The following is a 13900-nucleotide window of genomic DNA, read 5'->3' as shown; positions in this document are numbered from 1 at the left end:
TTTTGAAGACTAAGATTATGCACAACAAAACAAGAAGCCCAAAATGTTAGAACAAAGATTGCAAATAATAGATCCACAGTCTCTGAGGTCTGGCTGGGCATTTAGGATTCAGGCCTTTACTTCTCTTCTATAGGGATTACATTACCAAGGCATATAGGAAAATTTGGCAGCATCTATTCACTATGGTGTTCAACAACTCAAGGCCCAGGTTCACCATATTCATGCCTGCCTTCCCCTCACTTATGACATAGTGTAAACTACTCCAGGTTATTTCGTATTTCATTTAACAAAACTCAAGCCTAGCTGCATGTTACTTCTTATTCTGAAATTTTTATAAACATTTGGAATACCATGTCATTAATGCAATAATAAACTCCTAAGAATTTATTTTTTATATGCTTTAAGCTCAGGAGAGAGAAAGAAAGAAAACTACATAGAGAAATATAGACTGACAGAAATCAAGAGTTATATAAGCTAGTCCCTAAGTTCAATGTGCCCAAATGTCAAGGACAACAGTGGGAGCCTAGTAAGATGAGGTCTGAATCTTGGGTCTTCTTTTAAACTAAAGGGTGACATTAATTGGAGTAACATCTGGTAGAGGCTTCCATGCAATCAATTTTCCAAATGATATAAAAATAAGATTGGCTCCACAGACAACATGAAAACAATTTTAAATAACTCCCTGAGCAGGATGTCTCATCACCAAAAGTCAAATTCCACCCGAAACACTCTTCTGGAATTATACAAAAATGTAAAATACACATAGGAACTCTGCCCAGTCCTTTCTGTTGTGACAGACTGCTAGCAAGTCTACTTTCTCGAAGACACCATATCCAAAGGCAACCCAGAAGATCTGCTGCACTAAGAGCTTTTAAGAACCCTCCCAAAATCCCCTGGATGGTTCTAGGAGCCCAGTGGACTCGGGGACTCATCACACCACAAAAACTCCTGCCCAACAAAAACCACTCCCCTTTTTCCTGGTACTATCTGCTCAGAGAAAATGCAAGATAGTCTGCTCCACAGAAGACAGCATACCCTGAGGAATCGCAGAAGATCTGCTGCTCAGGGCATCTGATACAACAACCAGAGACATCTCAGGAGAGCTACTGCACTAAGGATACCACAACTTGCAGGATTCCATGAGTTCCTCTGAACACAGGATAACTGGGCAAATGAAACCAAGTTTGAAGACCTCCTGTGGGCTGTGTCATACAGGACAACTGACCCAAAAGACTGAAAGTCTCCCTGCAGTTCTGCAACACACCCAGAAATTGAAACCACAGTCCATGGTCCCCCCAATCTGGAGAACAGCTTTACACAGGACAAAAACTTGACTGTTCTTCTGAAGAGCCAACAATCTGAGAACTCCCAGGACATCTACTGCAGTCAGAGCAACAGATGAGCTGCTGCTCTACTCCTCTGATGACCCTCCAGACCCACAGGAGTCTACCACAGCCAATGCCACAGACCTACCAGGAGACTTTAACCCAGGTAGAAAAAAAAGGCAAACTCCAGACAGAGTCACCCAGACCAGTAAACACCAGAGGGCAAGAGGCCAGTGCAAGATCTTAAACAAAAAAAAAAAAATACGTGGGCATCATCAGGACACATTTCTCCAACCACAGCAAGCACAAAATACACCAACACAGCTAAAAATCAAGAAGCTGATCTAAAATCCTACCTCATGGAGATAATAGAATCCTTTAAGGAGGATATAAATAACTCGGTGAAATAAATACAGGATAACACAGGTAAATAGATAGAAGTCTTTAATTAGGTAACAAATCCCTTAAGAAATAAAGGAAAACATAATCAAAGAAGTAAAAGCATTGCATAAAATTGTCCAAGACCTATAATTAGAAGTGTAAACTATAAAGGAAACACAAACATAGGAAAAGCAGGAAATGGAAAACCAAAGAAGAGGTCAGAAATTGCAGATGTCATCCACAGAATCCAAGAGATAGACAAGATAATCTCAGTTGTAGAAGATACTCTAGAAAAGACTAACAGAAATGCCAAAGAAAATAAAACATGAAAAAACTCTTAACCCAAAAACATCCAGGTATTTGGGACACAGTGTAAAGACCAAATCTAAAAATAATTGGAATATAGGAGAACCGAAGATTCCCAACTCAAAGGACCTGAAAATGTCTTCAAATAAATCATAGAAGTAAACTTCCCCAACCTAAAGTAAGCGATGGCTGTAAAGTTACAAGGAACGTATAGAACACCAAATAAGTGATACCTGAAAAGAAAATCCTCTCATTATAATAATCAAAAAACTAAATGCAAAGAACAAAGAAAGACTATTAAAAATGCAGGCCCAAGTAACATACAAAGATAGACCTTTCAGAATTACAAGAAACTTCTCAAAACAGACTGTGAAAGCCAGAGGAGCCACGTCAGAGGTCATGCAGTCTCTAAGAGAACAAAAAACCCAGCCCAAGCTACTACTCCAAGTAAAATTCTCATTCAAAATAGATGGAGAAACTAAAATATTCCAGTACAAAGCCAAATTCAAACTGTATATATCTACCAAATCCATCTGAAGATAGAATCCTAAAAGAGAAAGAAAACAAACAAACAAACAAACAAAAAAACCTCCAACAAAACGATGGTACCTACACCAAAGAAAAGACAAGATATTAAGGATTTCATAACAAAGCCAAAAGGAGAGAATCACAAACACATAAAACACCTACAAAAACAAACAGAAGAGTAGCCAACAGCTACCTTTCTTCAACATCTCTCAATATCAATGCACTAATGAGACATGTAAAAAGACATAAGCTAACAGACTGGCTAACCAAAAAAGATCCAGCATTTGCTGTATAAGGGGATATGCGTCAATAGCAAATACAGACGCTATCTCATAAGAAAAAGTTGGAAAAGGGACTTCCAAATAAATGGTCCCAAGAAACAAGCTGGAGTTGATATCCTAATTTCCACTAAAATTGACTTTCACCCAAAAGTTACCAAGCATGATGAAGAAGGACACTTCATGTTCATCAAAGGAAAAATCCACCAAGAGGAAGTCTCAATTCTGAACATCTATACCCCAAATGCAAAGTCAACTGCATTCATAAAAATAACTTTACCAAAGTTCAAAATACACATTGAACCCCACAGAAGATTGAAAGGAGACATCAGTAACTCACTACTACCAAAGGAGAGGTCGTTGAAACAGAAATTAAATAGACACACAGTCAAACTAGTAGAGGTGAGGAGTCAAGTGGATTTAACAGATAACTGGACAACAATATATCCTAAAACAAAAGAATATATCTTCTTCATAGAACCTAATGGCACCTTCTGCAAAATCAACCATAAAACTGGTCATTAAAAAAAAAAAGAAAAAAAAATAAACCTCAACCATAGCAAAAAGACTGAAATAATCCCCTGCATCCTGTCATAACACTGTGCCCTAAGGCTCTTCATCAATAACAGAAAAAAAAAATAAAACTAAAGAGAGCTTACATGCAGCTGGAAACTGAACAACTGTCTCCTCAATGATAACCTAGTCAGAGAAGAAATAAGGAAAGAAATTAAAAACTTCCTGGAATTTCATGAAAACATTGTCAAACCCTACCAAAACTTATGAGACACTATAAAAGCAGTGCTAAGAGGAAAATTCATAGCACTAAATGCCCTGATAAGAAATTGGAAAGATCTTATACTAGCAAATTAACAGCATACCTGATAGCTCAGGAACCTCCCTCAATGCAAAGCAGCCCTCAGGATCAGGATAAAAGCCCAGGTTTAGCTGAGAAGCCTCATCCTCTTCTCATTAGAGCCTTCATTAGGGCATGGCTGCCCTTGTTCTACTCCTTTGTCTGATGACCTTTCCAAGCTATGTGTGTTTCAGGGTTTCAGAAGAGGGACTCAGACATGAGAGCTAGGTGTGTGACTAATGGTGATACTATTTTCCCACAGCTGTCTTATCCCAGGTGGATCTGAAGGAGACAGGACCTGGACTGGTGAAATCAACACAGACCCTGCCCATCACATGCACAGTCTCTGGGCTCTCATTAACCATCTATGGTGTACAGTGCATCCATCGGCCTCCAGGAAAGGGTCTGGAATGGATGGGAGTAATATATTATAATTGGAACACACATTATAATTCAGCATTTAAGTCCACATTGAGCATCAGCAGGGACACCTCCAAGAGCCAAGTTTTCTTAAAAATGAACAATCTACAAACTGATGACACAGGCATGTACTACTGTTCCTGAGACACAGTAAGAGAAGTCCATTGTGAACCTGGAAAAGAACTTCCCTACAGAGATGCTCAAGTCCAGCAGAGAGCAGAGAAGTCCAACAATGATTTCCAGGACCACTTTAGACTTTAGGAAGTATTAGCCTATGTTGTACAGGCATGTGTTTTAATGTCACAAATGTCCACTCCTCTTCAACCATGGAAATTCTCTAGAAAACTCTCTTCAGTGTTATAGACTATTAAAGTTTTTGTTTGTTCACACACTATTACAATTTTTCCCCCATCTTTATTAAATTGGGTATTTCTTATTTACATTTCAAACGTTATTCTCTTCCCTGGTTTACAGGCCAACATCCCCCTAACCACTCCCACTCCCCTTCTACATAGGTGTTCTCCTCCCCAACCTCCTCCCATTACCACCCACCCCCCAACAATCTCCTTCACTGGGGGTTCAGTCTCGGCAGGACCATGGGCTTCCCCTTCCACTGGTGCCATTACTAAGCTATTCATTGCCACCTATGCAGTTGGAGCCCAGGGTTGGGCCATGTATAGTCTTTGGGTAGTGGCTTACTCCCAGGAAGCTCTGGTTGGTTGTCATTGTTGTTCATGTCGGGTCTCAAGCCCCTTCAAGCTCTTTCATTCCTTTTACTTAATTAATTAATTTAATCAGTTTTATTAATTTTTAAATTAATATAACAGTATTCAATGAGATAGAAATTTTGTTAAAATATACAAAAAAACCCTAGTGGAACATCATGTGGGTGAGGATAACTAGGGACATTTGGTAATAGATTGCTTCTCACATGACTAATTTTTTACTAACATTTTTACTGTGTGCATAAATTATCTTTGAGATTAATTGTATTCATCTTCCCTAACATGAACTTTTCATGCACACCTCCACAATTTATTGATGACAAAATTATCATTCTGATGGCTAAGTCATAAGATGTACAATCCATATATGGAACATGATATTCTGCTATTAACTGTGGCTTACACACACATACATTATATTTTTGAAATAATCCTTCCGAACTATTGGACTAGTCTTCTCATTCTACACTACTCAAGTTACAATCAGCCTAAAATTATTCCCTTTTCCTCAGATCAGTTTGTTTTTGTTCCACTTGATATGATGGTGACATGAAATTTCACTTCAGAGAATCAAATAACCATCTTAACATATGGGGTACAGGGCTAAATAAAGAATTATCACCTGAAGAATATTGAATGGGTGAGAAACACCTAAAGAAATCTTCAACATCCTCAGGCATCAGGGGAATGAAAATCAAGACAACCCTGAGATTCCACCTCAAGCAATCAATATGGCTAAAATAAAAATCTCAGGTGACAGTAGATGCCAGTCAGAAAGTAGAGAAAGAGGAACACTACTCCATCATTTTTGGGATTGCTAGCCGGTACAACCACTGTGGAAATCACTCTGACACTTCAGAAAATCGGACATAATACTACCTGAGAACCCAGCCATACAACTCCTGGCCATATACCCAAATGGTGCTCCAACATATAACAAGGACAGATACTCCACTGTCTTCATAATAGTCAGAAGCTGGAAAGAACCCAGATGTCTTTTAACAAAGGAATGTGGTATATTTACACAATGGAATACTACTCAGCTATTAAAAATAATGACTGCTTGAAATTTTAGGCAAATGGATGGAAATAAAAATATCATCCTGAGTGAGGTAACCCAAACATAAAAGAATACACATAGTATCTACTCACTGGTAAGTGAATATAAGCCCAAGAGCTAAGAATAACCAAGATACAATTTACAGACCACATGAAACTCAAGAAGAAGGAAGATCAAATTGTGAATACTACCCTTCTTCTTAGAAGGGGTAACAAATGAATTTGCAAATTGCTATTTCTAAATCTATGACGAATTAAGGGAATTTTTATGGGGATTGCATTGAATCTGTACATTGCTTTAGGCAAAATGACCATTTTTACTATATTAACACTGCCAATCCATAAGCATAGGAGGTCTTCCCAACTTCAGAAATCTTCTTCAATTTCTTTCTTCAGAGAAATGAAGTTCTTGTCATACAGATCTTTCACTTGCTTGATTACAGGGACACAAAGGTATTTTGTTATTTGTTACTATTATGAAGGATATAATTTCCCTAATTTCTTTCTCAACCTGTTTATCCTCTTAGTAGAGGAGAGTTACTGATTTGTTTAAGTCAAATTTATACAATCCACAGACCACCTAGCTCAAGAAGAAGGGCAACCAAAGAACAGATGCTTCAGTCCTTCTTAAAAGGAGGAACAAAGCTATTCATAGAAGGAGATATGGAGACAAAATTTGGAGCAGAGACTGAACAAATGAGCATTCAGAAATTGCTCCAATCTCTGGAATCCAATACACACACCACACACACACACACACACACACACACACACACACACACACACACACACACACACACACATATATATATATATATATATATATATATATATATATATATATATATATATATATATATCTTCACCAAAAGTAGACAATATTGATGTAGCAAAGAAGTGTATGCTGATGGGAGCCTAAAAAATCTGTCTCCTGAGAGGCTTATCCAGAATGTGACAAATACAGAGGCAAATGCTAGCAGCAAGCCATTCAAATGAGAATGGGATCCCCACTGACGGAGTTGGAGAAAGGGTTGAAGTAGCTGAAGGTTTTGGCAACTGCATAAGAACAACAGTACCAACCAACCAGATCTCCCAGGGACTAAACCACAACCCAAAGAGTACACATGGACATATCCATAGCTCTAGCTGCATATGTGGCAGAGTGTGGCCTTGTTCGGTACCAATGGGAGAAGAAACCTTTGGTCCTGCCAAGGCTGGAAGCCCCTGTGCAGGGGAATGTCACAGAGGGAGGCAGGAAGCTGTGATCTTTGAGGACAGGGAACAACCTTATATATTAAGGAAGGAGATGGGATAGGGAGTTTATGGATGAGAACACAGGAAAGGGAATAACATTTGAAATTTAAATAAAAATATCCAGTAAAAAACAAAAAATTGAGAATTTGCAACAAAATACACACAGGAGGAAATACAGAGACAATGTGTGGAGCAAAGACTAGAGGAAAGGCCATTTAGTGACTGCCCAATATGAGGATCCATCCCATATACGGTCACCAAACCCAGACAATGTATATAGATTATAGATAGATAGATAGATAGATAGATAGATAGATAGATAGATAGATAGATAGATAGATATATAGATAGGTGATAGATGATAGATAGATATGTATATCTGACTTCTGTCAGAAAGCACTTCTTGGCATCCTCAATAGGGTCTTAGTTTGATGCATATATAGATAAGCAGAAGAGAATGCATAAAGCTAACATCTCTAATCACCCAAAAGATTGAAATTAAATCCAAAATTCTATATTGTCTGTAACCAATGGTGAGAAAGAAAGAATAAAAGCAAGGGTTATAAAGATAGAGTAAAATTGAACCCTGTTTTATGTAATGGGAGCATGGTTTTACAATATTTGAAAATAGTTTGGAGCACATGCAACATATTACATTTATGAGACCATATGACAGTCTACAAGGAAAATAACATTTCAATTAAACTTTAAATTATACTTTTGCTATTACTATTCCTGATTCCACTATTCCACTGTCTCTCAGTGAGTGTCTCTGTGGAGGTCTTCACTCTGAACTCTTATAAGGTTACCCTCACTGAATAGTATTTCCAGTTGTCACATTGCTATACTCCATCTCCTATGTGAGGCCAGCCTGGACTTTTCCATGAGAATTATAAAAATAGAGTAATATAATTCATTTTTTTAAAAAAATGGGTGTAAATTGTATGTCCTGTATGTCCTGGCAGGCTCTTTGTCAACGTTAGATAAATTGGAATCATCCAAGAAATGAAGCCTCAATTTAGAAAATACCTTCCTGATATCTAGCTGTAGACACGCCTGTGAGGTACTTTCTTCAATAGTGATTAAGATGGAAGGGCTTAGCCTACTGTTGCTGTGGCAAAACCCTGGGATTTATTAAAAAAAACATGGATTCTATAAGAAAGCAAGATGAGCAGGCAATGCAGAGGGAACACTCCTTTGTTCCAATTCCTTATACAAGTTTCCATCAGAAAACCCATTCCAGATTAGATCTAGAATAAAAATGTGTTTAAATGTGTCTTCTTACTTGAAATAGCCAGATGAGAAATACATCTTCACAAATAAACTTCAGCAGAAATCCCTAACAGATATGTTCTCCATTTTTGTTTTTAGTCAAATTGACAACATAAATTAGCCATTACAGTGGGCATAAAATATTCTCTACATATTACTATATGCACATTGGTGATTTTCAGGTGAATAAGTAGCCACGAAATCGCTGTAGCATAAGATAATAAAACATCCCTTGCTTCCCAAAGCCACTGAAAACACTCCCTTTTCTGATTGTTTCAACCATTTTAGGCCATGTGTACTGAAAAGATGCAGATCCATGCCTGTTGGATAAGTTTGTCCAGTACTCTTGGGATAATGGATATTTCCCTTAAAACAGAGATTGACCAATTTTTCTAATGGAAGCAGAATTGCCCAGTTTCGATGGTTCCACAGTCATGGATTGTTTTCCTCCAGGATTTCTCTTTCAGCCTACTTGTTACTTCAGGTGTAGTAAGATGCTTCTTACTAAGCATCATTGTATATCCCACTGTGATAAAATTCACCAGAAAGTTTGTATTTTAATTAAATTAATTTTTACATATACAAGAACAGTAATTATCATGAATGTTGCCACCCTCCAACTATCAGGGACCTCTAAAGTCCCATAGGCTAGAGTGACTCCAATGCCATTCCTATATTCTCCTCATCAAAAATGAATCCCCAAATCATTGACTATCCTAGCTAGTATGTTGCACTTGTTCTCCTGATACCTTTTCCTTAGTACTAGCCAAATTAAGACCAGAGACTATCAGGAGCCTTCCAAGGTCTCACAAAATAAGGAGACCAAATATAATGACTTTGAACATTTAACTCTGAGAAAATCTATCCTTAGATAAAACCAAGAGCCCTCCCTGCCACTGCCCTAATATTCCATGACTCTTCTCCCTGCTGTCCTTGTCAGCACCCTCTAATGTTATGATTTCTGCATGGCTGAGACGATTCACTTACTCTATCTGTACAGAAGGTTCAAATAGTAACATTGAATGTTTGAAGACTTTGACTTTCTGTGTCTATTTTGATCAGCGGCTGTGTGGAGCCTATCAGAGGAGTTATGCTAGGCTTCTGTCAGCAAACGTAACGGTATCATTATTAGTATAAGGGATTGGATCTTGGCCATGGGATAGGTCTTAGTTTAGGTTAGCTATTATTTCAATCTCTGTTCTAGCTTTGTCCTTTGAGTCTGGGATCCCTCTAAATATCATATTCAGAGATTCTCTGTAGAAGCAGAGTGTGTAGCAATGGATGATGTGTCCTCATATTTATTCAAATTTCTGCTTTGCCTATCACTTTCATTTGTGTGTTTGCTCATTACAGTGTGTGTGTGTGTGTGTGTGTGTGTGTGTGTGTGTGTGTGTGTGTGTGTTGGGAGGGATGTTTGTGTACATATTGACAGAAGATTACTTTTCTTTTGATTCTTACCATATTTTTAGATATGTTATGTCACTGGACATTACTTTACCAGCAGATATCTAATTAAGATAAATAATCTTGCTATAACTAACAATATAAGGAAACGGACTTTGAATTTTAGAAATTTTAAATATGGTAATTTATTTGTGCTACAGGCTAACATTTTAAAATAGAAACTTATTAATCTATTGATGTATATGAGGAAACCTCATTATGGCTCCCAATCAGTACTAACCATGAGATTCCAAACCCCAAATCTCTGCCATCAGCATCGCCAATCAATCGCAATAGTTTTGAGGTCTGCCCTGACACCCCTGCACTCTATCTTCTGGTTCAAACTTCTACCTATACTCTCAGATGCCTCTCACCAAAATTTTTGACCTGCTACCACCTCTGTCATGAATTTCTGCCCTCTCACCTCTGCACATTTTTTTCTGGGCCACAGTCAGCCTACATCCCTAGAAGTCTGCTGGCATACAGGACAAACCGGTGAGACCCATAAGTACCAAGCCCTGTCTTACTTGGTTCCCAGGAAAATGCAGCAGCCATGAAATATGCCCTGTCACCTTTGTCTTCTTTCACACTGTCCTCAAATCTGCCTGCCCCAAAAACTTGCAATCACCAGGGACCATCAGCTTTGTCTGAGTCCCTGGTGGTCTGAAGTAACCAAGGAAAACAACCTCTACCTGCAATCCCAAAGGAACACTAGTGTCAGAGTCTACCAATTCTACATGCAGGCCCAGAGGTTTGCTCCTATAAAGAACTACCAGACTTATCAACAGCAAATATAATCACATGGCTAAAGGTCAATATAAGAACACAATCAATAAAAGCCAGGACAATATGGAACCAACAGAATCCACAGAATCTGTTATGGCACATCCTGAAAATCCTAACACACTTGAATTCCAAGAAAATGTCTTTAAATCTATTCTTATAAAATTAATAAAAATTAACAGAGGTATTTAGGTGGGTATGTGTCAATCATTTTAAAATACAGAAAAATACAAGGAAAAAAGTGAAAGAGACAAATAATACCTTTCCAGACCCAAAAATGAAAATATAAACAATAAAGAAAACACACTCTAGCTATACTGGAGATGGAAAACAAGCACAGAGAACAGGTACTACTTACACAAGTATTACAAACAGAAATAAAAGGGACAGAAGATAATATATCAGGCATAGATGTCATGGTACAAGAAATTGATACATCACTCAAAGAAAATGTTAAAGATAAAAGGTCACTTAAAAACAAGACAGGAAAATTAGAACACATGAAAAGAACAAACCTAAAAGTAGTAGGAATAAGATGGTTTTCCCAAGGAATCCTGCAAGTCCACAGGACTAACCAGTTTGAATACTGGCCCCTTGAATCACTTCATAGTCTGGAACACTGGTGCACAACAAACAAAGGTCAGTTTACTATGGTACCCAAACTCCAGGAGCTGACAATGGGCCTGCCATTTCATCTCAAGGAACCTTGTGCCACCACCCAAAAAGCTTTTTGCTTCCCCATGATGGCGTGTGCATCCCAAGAACAATCAGTTTAAAAACCTGACCCTGCATTCCCCACCCACTCTGAATTGCCTGGAGCACATGCAGCCTGTAAAGAAGCCTGTAGTGCCCCGAAGAACTACCATCTTGGAATATTCCCTTACTATGTCCGTGGCAATGGGTCCTTGAATATTCTTAAAACAACAACAACAACAACAACAACAACAACAACAAAACAAAAAGAAAGAAACAAACAAACAAAAAACAATGCCCAAGAAAATGATCTTGGATGGATAATCCCAAGAGCTCAGAGAAGAGAAATACTATTGCTAATATTCTTGGCCCAAGATGAAACTGCCTAGTGCCCTCTTTCACCTCTGGGCATAGGAACCTAGTAGCAGTCAGGAGCAGGATCCTTCCAGTGTCTGCCTGCACCCAGAGCTGAATGCCAGTGGCCAGAAGTGCCAAAACACCTGAGACCAAAACTTCTGCTCTGACCAATCTACTTTGTGGCCTCAGGTCACACAAATTCAGGAGCAGTCTTGGACAGGATACTTCAGATTTCTGCTTGCATCCAGAGGTGAACCAATCCAACAGTTCTCTATACCCAAATCGCATGATAGAGAGAGCTGGACACTCAAAAGGTCAGAAAATCCTGAGAGTTCAGGGGAGACCACCATGTGTGCTCACATTCCTGGCACAAATGGAGCCTGGCTAGTGCCCTCTTGATATGGGAACTTAGGCTCAGTCAGTGGCAGGAAACTTCCAGTTTCTGCCTAAGTGCAGAGATGAAACAAGTCATCAGAAATGCCTACATGCTTGAGAACAGAGGGAAGACCAACTCTTCTGCTCAAAATGACCTGCTTGGTGACCTCAAGACATAGAAACACAGGAGCAGTATGTTACAGACACTTCAGGCTTCTGCCTGCACAGCAAGCTTAACTGGCCTCACAGCTCTCTGTTCTCAGATCCAATTTAAAAAACAGGTATACAGGAGTACTTACATCCAGGCGAACAAGTGAATCAAGCGATTGTCAAGACAGTAAGGCAAGTTAACACCAGAGACAACCTAATAGCAAGAGCCAAGCACAGTATCCTAAGTAACAGAAAGCAAGTACACTTGACAGCATAAGAGCCCAGTTCTCTGACCAGAGCAAATACTCTCCAGAAAAGCAAGATACACATTTAACATTACATTTCGTGATGTTGATGGAGGACTTTAAGAAGGAAATAAATAACTCCGTGAAAGACATACAGGAGAGCAGAGGTAAAGAATAGAAGCTCTTAAAGAGGAAACACAAAATCCCTTAAATAATTACAGAAAGAATTAAAGGTGAAGGAATTGAACAAAACCATAAAGGATTTAAAAATGGAAATAGAAGCAATAAATAAAGGAAAAAAGAGAGACAACTGTGGGAGATAGAAAACTTAGGAAGGAGATCAGGGGACATACATGCAAGCATCACCAACAAAATACAAGAGGTAGAAGAGAGAATCTTATGGGCAGAAGACACCATACAAAATATTAACAAAACTGTTAAACAAAATGTAAAATGCAGAAAGCTCCTAACCTAAAACATCCAGGAAGTCCAGGACACAATGAGAAGATAAAACTAAAATAACAGGTATAGAAGAGATCTAAGACCCCAAAACTTAATGGGCCAGTAAAGATCTTGAAAAAAATTATAGAAAAACAATTATAGAAGCAATAACCTAAGGAAAGATATGACCATGAGCATAGTAGAACCCTACCAAACTCCAAATACATTGGACAAGGAAAGAAATACCTCTTGTCACATAAAAGTCAAAACAGCAAACAAGCAAAACAAAGAATATTAAAAACAGTAGAGGGGAAAAGGTCAAGTAACTATAAAGGCAGACATATCAGAATTAAACTAGACTTCTCACCAGAGACTATGAAGGCCAGAATATTCTGAGCAGATGTCATACAGACCCTACCAGAATGCAAATGCCAGCACAGGCTACTATATCCATCAAACACCTCAATTAACATAGATGGAGAAACCAAGATATTCCATGACAAAACTAAATTTACACAGTATTTTTCTACAAACACAGACAGACAAAGGATAATAGAATATTCCAACAGAAGGAGGTGAACTAAACTGTAGGAAAAGCAAGAAAGTAATCACTTTGCAATGAAAGCAAAAGAAGAGAGATACACAAACATAATTCCACCTCAAAGAACAAAAATAACTGGAAACAACAATCATGATTCCTTAGTGTCTCTTAACATCAATGGACTCAATTCCCCAATTAAAAGACATAGACTAACAGACTGGATACGAAACAGGACCCAGCATTTTACTGCATACAGGAAACATACCTCAGAGACCAAGACAGTCACTACCTCAGAGCAAAAGGATGGAAAACAATTTACAAGGAAATAGTCCCAAGAAACAAGTTGGAGTAGCCATTCCAATATTGAATAAAATTGACTTTCAGCCAAAAGATATCAAAAAGATAAGGAAGGACATTTAATATTCAACAAAGGAAAAATGCACCAAAATGAATTCTCAATTCTGACTATCT

Source organism: Rattus norvegicus, chromosome 6 (genome assembly GCF_021556685.1).
Source record: "Rattus norvegicus strain SHRSP/BbbUtx chromosome 6, alternate assembly SHRSP_T2T, whole genome shotgun sequence".
NCBI lineage: Eukaryota > Metazoa > Chordata > Mammalia > Rodentia > Muridae > Rattus > Rattus norvegicus.
The sequence above is the reverse complement of the archived record's forward strand: the minus strand, read 5'-3'. Positions refer to the sequence as shown.